Consider the following 8,039-nt stretch of genomic DNA (forward strand, 5'->3'; position numbering starts at 1 on the left):
GAGACAGCTGAAGTTTGGATAGAGATACATGCTGTCCCTTCTTTGCTAGGACAATACATAAATGTATAGCATCCAGTATACCAACATTCTCACCCTTATTTGCTAATAGAAATCATCTGCATATTGTCCAAAAACCAATATGTTATACCTTAATTGCAGTGCAGTAAGTACCAAAACTCTCTGCAGATTCTATAGGCCTAAACCTTTATCTCTTCAAAACCCCAAGAGAAATTTAAAGCATTTTCTTATCTAAATTTTTTCTCTTTTTTTTTTTAAATTCATCTAATAGCAAGATAATTTTCATTTCCTTTTCACTGAAAGAGCAATACAAAGCATTAGGCAATAGAACTACAGTTTCCTGGCAGTACTCTTTGCATATCATCCTCCTCCCTCTAGAAAACAATGAAACAGAGTCTCCCAAGTTAATCGTGTTATATTAAAATAACACTATTTTAAAAAGTGAAAAGATTTCCTGCTGCTGTGACCATGAATAGGTCACAGGTGACACCCTCCATTATAGAATAGAACTAATCAAATTCCCTTGGAAGCCACTACAACAATTCTCCTTTTTCTAGAGGAAGTTTTCAAATATTATTTACAAGTTTATTATTCTCTTACCTAATATAAATACACATGTAGAAAAATGTGCCTTAATAAATATTTTCAAAAAGGATAAATAAGGTATTTTTATAAACAAGTACTAGTTTACAGAACATGTCACATAAAAAATAGAACAATGTTTCAGGTGATGTCCATCTTCTGAAATACCTGGTCTTGGCATGGAGTTTTAAGTTGATATCCCATCACTTATAGGCAGATATATAGATAGTTATATCTAAATCGGAATTCACATAAAAAGTTATGTTTTCCAGAAAGAAAGTACACAAATACCACACATTTGGAAAATTAGTGTGCCTCTACAAGTCAGTCTCCCTGAATCCTCCTTTTTGAAGAGGCTCCATGTGCATGGAGTAGCAACAGATCGAAGTGAACAACCACATCAGCTAGTGTTTTGTGGGTTCTCCAGAAATGTTTCATCTGCATACCAATTGTTTGTTTGTTAGCTGCAAAAAAAAAAGAAAATCCTTTAAGAAGCCCCAAAAAATGTAAAAAAAATTCTTAGGCTAGACTCTTGAAGGAATCACTGTATATCAAAATACTGTCTACAGCTCACTATTTTCAATGGTTTTGCACATAATCTCATAAAATGTTTATGAGTTTTCACTGGCACAAATCACTCCTAGAAGAGGTTGGGTTGTTTTGCTGATGGTGTTTGGTTCCGCCAGTTTTTCCTAAATATAAACAACTCAGTCTTTTCCCTCTGAAGCAAGCTCAGCCAAACCCACAAAACATTCCGCAGTGTTTGCAAAGAAACTTTCCTATCTGACCATCCAGGATCCACTCTGCCAGTTACACTTCCATTACCTGAGACTTTTACTGCTGGGAGCAAAGCCTCTTCACTGCAGCTGGCCCCAGTGAGCTGACAGCTGCCCTGCTTCACACCCTACACATATGACTCTCATGCAGTCAGACAAGATTTCCTTACCTGCTTGGACACAGGTTTCCTGTAGCAGTGTCAGACATCTGGATCCTTAAAATAATTTGATCTGGTGCAGACACACAAAACCAGCATGAGCTGGGTGCTGAGGAGGAGGGATCCTGAAGCAATCAATTCCTGGGCTTTTACACCCTTACAGCCTATGTGCTCGATTGTCTGGAGACTTTCTGCTGAGACATAGGCTCCCACATATCTCTTTGTGGCCAGTCACCTGGCTAGAGCCAAGTCCCCACGCCCTCTGTTGTGCAAAGATTCTGTCCCAGGTCATGGCTTGTTGCCTGGAGCTCCCGCTATTTCCTGCTATCCAGAGCACAACCTGAAGCTTGCCCTGCAGCCACCCACCAAGCTACCTGCACTAGGTGTAGTCCTCAATAAATTTAATTATAAATCCTTGTGAATAGGTTTAAACATTTGCAAAAATGCTTCCCCCTCATTTTATTGTAGCCTGTGAAAGATGGTTATAGCTGAGCTGGAGGCTCAGACTGTGCAAAATACTGTACCAGAGATGTAAATTATTTTCTTATTTTGAGCTACACTGTCCATGATGATGGCAAATGCTCCCATCCTTTTAATAATGGAAAGAGGATTTCCCCCACTAACTGATCATAAATCACCATGAAACTGCATATATTATGATTAGGATGTCCTCTCTTTATCCTCATTTCTATGTATTCTATCATATCTTTCTAATAATTCATATGGTCACAATCACAGTCAGCTGGTGCTACATTACCAAATACACCCCTCCTTTTTATTCAAATTTGGGTCAGTTATTCAAAATCCCAAGACACGCCATTAGTTCCTAATCTTTTTGTGTAAAGCAAAGTGATAAAGGAGATATCAGAAAGGTTTAGTAATATTTTTCATATGTTGTTTCTAAGATTTGACACAAATCTCTTTGTAAGCACAGTAGTGAACCTTAGTGGTTTTGAGACATTTATAACATTTTGTGCTTGAAATAATAGTAAGGCCACAAACCCTTCCATTCATTTAAACTTTCATCAACTCTGTTCAGTAAGACTGAATTTCTGTAGGTGACTTTTCTAATCAAGTACTATGGTTCCTCAGTTTCATACTGTAAATGACATGTCATATAAGCCAGACACAAGATGAGATTAAAAGAATTATTAATTTTTTTTTATTTTTCAGTAGGTATAGAAATTGACCGGTTAAAATGAAAAAGGTTGCTTATGGGCAAATTGTGACAGTGGTCGTGGATCTTTGCCACCTGTCTCATTTGGAACTGAAAGAAGAAAATACAGAGGAAAAAGAAGCACTAAATTTTAATGTTATATTAAGATTAACAATAATATTAATTTCATGCATATATCAGTGTCTTGATTTAAGACAATTTAAAGAGGTGAAAACTCTAAAATTACTCGCCTTTGTTTCAACCAAACTGTTTCCACCATTAAGCAATTAATATGAGTAGACGTAAGTGAAAAAATAAGTTTACTGACAAGCAAAACAGCAACAGGCAAAAAATAACAGCAAATAATCACGAGATACAAAATCATTAAATCTCACAAACCCAAGGAAATGAATGGTGGGGTAACCCCCGCCCCACCTTCCAAGATGGCATTCCCCACAGACTCCTCTGTGGCTTGAAAGATACAGGGAAGATGGCACCCAGATGGTTCTCCCCAATCAACTCTCTGGTCTGGGAGACAAAGGAAAAAAAGATGATGGACAAAAAGAACCCTCTTGTGAAGGCAGAACTTGCAAAACAGTTCTGGAGGCAGGTGGGAATTGCCGGTGTGTGTGGGGTTGGCTCAGCTGCCCACCACTTCTTGCTACCACCCACTGGACTCCAACAGTCTTGGTGCTGCTGTCCTCCATGCTATGGGTATGTCAGGGGGAAGAAGATCTCCAGGCCATGACAGGGGGTGACCCTGCCCCAGGACCAGCTCAAGCTCCATGCTGCTCATAGATTTTGCAAAGTTCACTCTGAAACAGTTTTTGATTGTGAAATGCAGATTTTCCAAGTGGCTACTGTTGCCAGCCCAAAGTAACCTCTTCCAAAGCAGAGCCTCTGCCTTCACCAAACACTGCCAGGAGACAGGGGTGACTCTCGGCTTTCAGGCTCAGACTTGAAAATGGATGGTGGCAACACCTCCACCCCCATCCTGGTTCCATTTTCTGGCTGCAGGGTCTTAAAGAGACTGTAAAAATTCTTGGGCACAAATAGATATGCAATTCAGTAACATTTTGGATTATGCACAAGGAGAAAACACTATTTACAGTAACACCAGTTGCATTAATGAGTATGGTAAGAAAAAGGCAAGATTGTTGCACCTACCTAAATTAAATGTTGCAGTCATTTTGGGAGCCCAGAAGTTGATTTATTAGCAAACTAAATGAAATTCCTGTGCAAAGGAATCCTCTGTCCTTAGGAACTGCATATAGGTATCACCTAGAAAAAAACACCAATTCTGTACAAATCCTGCTTTTTTTTCCTGCCTCAGTTTCATACTGGCATAGCTCAACATTGCTGTGATCTGCTGGTATGCATTTAGTCAAGAGCATAAACAACTCTGTGGAATTCTCCCAATATCAAACTACAGCTGAAAAAGAGAGGAGTTTCCAAGGAGAGTAATTAATATCCATGACTTCTTTTTTGTAGCTAAAATAATCATGAGGAACAGCACTAATAGACACATAGGGAAGAGAGCATAAGTGCACACAGAAACTTTGCAAATTCTATGTTTTCTTTAAAAATGTTGCTTTCTAGAGACAAGACCAACCAAGCTAAGAAAATCCATAAAAGGTTGCAAAAGACCAGAACTGAGACTCACAGGTTCCTAGCAAGACAATGTCAGCTAAACTGTAATGGACCTTTTGAAATCAGAAAATACTTTGATGAAATTTAATTCTCTTGTCAAGGCTTAAGGTAGTCAGTTTAAATTCAGCATTATTTAAGATCCATATCCACTTTCCATGTGCTATTCAATCACTACCTGCTGATTAAGATGCCACTAGCACTCACTTTAGTGAACAGAGGGACTTTTAACAAATCACTGCCTCATTTTTCTACCATTAGACAGCAGATGGTAGCCTTAAGACACTGGATGCCCATATCAGCCTGCAGAACTTGCCAGCTTGGCCGGAGCAAGGGCCCTGAGGTCTCTCAAGTCCAACAAGACCCTGTTCTTTGGATTAAGTCCATTATCGTAACCTGCAGCATAAACTTAACCAAATAAGTTCTCCTGGGACATTGTGTGCAGACCTCTGAGTGATCATACAGAGTTACACTGGTCCAGAGTCAAAACTGGCTCTGCTTCAGGTGATGGCATGGTGAAGGAGAGGCAGCAGCATCCTCCATGGGACTAGTATCGAAACAGTTGGATCCAATGATATCAAGAACTGTGCCACAAAATACTACTATAGCAAATACACAAAGTTCAAGCAGGCAGGCTTTGTCTTTAACTCAGAGGCGACAGCTTGCAGGGGGTAGGCTGAGACATCACCAGCCAGACCGGTCTCTTCTGGGGTCCTAGACACCTCTATCACAGCAGAGACTGGGCAAATTCATAATATGCACTGATGTCTAAATTGGAACACCAAGTGAACTATTAGATGGGCCGGCCTTTTAATTGTCCTATTATTTGCTTCAGAGGAATTCCTCCACTTTGTCAGCAGACGGCACTCCCTGGTCACCAGAGCCTTCAGGTACGCAGGTCAATTTTGTGCCTCCCTCCAAATTCTTGCAGCAAGAGCGTTTCACCCAGAATTTGTGTTTGGCAGGTCAGCTCCCACATTCACAGCACCCAGCACAACAGGCGTCATAAATCCCTAAAAATTAACATTTTCCACTTCCAAGTTGCATTGGTTTGTTTTCAGTTGGCAGCCCTTTCCAATGGCATCAGATGGTGTCATATACAAAGCTCTTCCATCTAGAATACAGCCATGCAGAGCAAAGGTGCAATTAGAACAGCAAAGCAAAGAGCAGGACAGAAACACAGGGGATGCTAAACCTGCATTACTAGCAATATTCCTGGTACAATTGAGATAAACTCTGCCTGGGACTTGTCCAGAGTCAGTGCTGTGTAAATGAGGAAAAGGATTCAGAAGCAAAGAGCAGTTCTGCATTTGCTCACTGTGAAAATCTTGGAAGACTTTAGTTGATGCATTTTTTGCTGTGGAAATTCTGCATATATTTTCTCTACCACTGTCCCTTTAGATATGCTTGCTCTCCAGCCACATTCTACCCTTGTACACTGAATTCTAGGCTGATTTTCATCTGATTAGATGAGACTATCAGCATGAAAACTGCAGATATTTACTTTATTCTCCTAAATGGGTGATACCTTCAGCTTCCATCACACCATTTTCTAGGGTTTTTTTTTAATACTGTGCACTCTTTGAAGTTATTTTCCATTCCAACCTGAATATAGCAAATAAATCTCAGTGAAGGGTATAGCAAATAAATCTCAGTGAAGGGTATAGCAAAGTGCAAGTAGTTTGTAGGTAACTGCTGCTCCTTCTGAAAGACAGCCATTACAGGCAGGAGACATCATCCTGTAACCAATCTATTAGGGGAAAATACTCACATGCTCTCTGTGCTTTCTTGTCTAAGTAGACAACAAAATATTAGGCCTAGCCAAACTTCTTCCCTTTCAAAAGTTTTTGTTGTATCATACTGCCTGGAAAGTTCAAAAGCCTCAAGCTGCAATTATCAAAATATGTTAATCAGTTCTTTGATTAACATAGATCACTCATGTTCAAGTTCACTATATGCCCACTTTATGGGCAAGTCTCATTTTTTAATGATTGCCCTATTAAACTATTTCCTACAGTTTGCCACTTTTTTGCTACAAAAGGTATCCATTTCACCAGTATGCCACCTCAGTCAATTGAGCTTTCAAATATCCTTTGCCTAGCTCCTAGTGCAATGCAAAGAAAAACATACCACTTCATAGTGTTGACTCATCAACACTGACAGACAGTAATGCATCATCTCTGTTTTGCCATTAAGCAGCTGAGGGTCTGTAAATTTCAGCCACCAGTAAATACATTCTTTTAAGGAGACATTTTTTTTTAATCAGCAAAAGGAGAAACAAACTTGACTATATATTTAATGCTTTTAGTAAATTTGTCAGTGTTAGGAAGAGGGAAAATACATTAGATAAGGTGAGAACACAGATACACAGATGAATTTACATTGAATACACAATCTGAATAAACTCTAGAATTTCTCTCTTTCTTACCTTTTCCTTTTCCTTTTCCTTTTCCTTTTCCTTTTCCTTTTCCTTTTCCTTTTTTTGTTTTCTTTTTCTCACTTTTCTTTTTTCTTTTTTCCCCTTTGCTTTTCTTTTTTCTTCCTTTTTTCTTCCTTATTTCTTTTTCTTTTCTTTTTCTTATTTTTCTTTTTCTTTTTTCTGTTTCTTTAACATTCTTTTTTTCCTTTTTCATTTTTTCTTTTTTCCTTTTTTCATTTTTCTTTTCTGTTTTTGTCCTTTTTTCCTCTCTTTTTTCTTCTTTTCTTTTTCTTTTGCTTTTTATTGTTTTTCTTTTCTTTTTCTTATTTTTCTTTTTCTTTTTTCCTTTTTTCTGTTTCTTTTTTCTGTTTCTTTTTTCTTTTTTCTTTTTTTTCTTTTTTCCTTTTTTCCTTTTTTCTTCTCTTTTTTCTTTCTTGTTTTCTTTTTCTTTTTCTTCTTCTTCTTTTTCTTCTTCTTCTTCTTCTTCTTTTTCTTTTTCTTCTTTTCCTTCTTTTTCTTCTTTTTCTTCTTTTTCTTTTTCTTTTTCTTTTTCTTTTTCTTTTTCTTTTTCTTTTTCTTTTTCTTTTTCTTTTTCTTTTTCTTTTTCTTTTTTCTTCTTTTTCTTTTTCTTTTTCTTTTTCTTTCTTTTTCTTCTTTTTCTTTTTCTTTTTCTTTTTCTTTTTCTTTTTCTTTTTCTTTTTCTTTTTCTTTTTCTTTTTCTTTTTCTTTTTCTTCTTCTTTTTCTTTTTCTTTTTCTTTTTCTTTTTCTTTTTCTTTTTCTTTTTCTTTTTCTTTTTCTTTTTCTTTTTCTTTTTCTTTTTCTTCTTCTTCTTCTTCTTTTTCTTTTTCTTTTTCTTCTTCTTCTTCTTTTTCTTTCTTTTACCTATCAATTCCACATATTTTGAACAGTATTCTGGTAGAAAAACAAAATCTTTGGATTGCCCCGACATCATCATCTCCTGATCATATTTTCACTTAAAATTGAGAGGAATAAAAGATGGTACTGTAACAGCGGAGACAAATGTGTCCATTTACTTTTTACAGGCAAATCAAAGTAATATCATGTCCAAAAATTCCAGCAGCTTTTTCTCTAAAAGACTATGACACTAGATGTTTTATAAATTTACCAAACACAATCATAAAAGTAGATTTCTTTTCATGCTTCCCTATCTTATGTGATAAGAGCTTGCCAAAACCTTATTTCAGTGTCAGTTATTGTATATCATTTAATTTGTGTCAATTTATAAAATTTCTTCTTGCACAAGCAATTTCCTTAAACTGAA

This window comes from Lichenostomus cassidix, chromosome 2 (assembly GCF_008360975.1).
Source record: "Lichenostomus cassidix isolate B80296 chromosome 2, HeHo_3.0, whole genome shotgun sequence".
NCBI lineage: Eukaryota > Metazoa > Chordata > Aves > Passeriformes > Meliphagidae > Lichenostomus > Lichenostomus cassidix.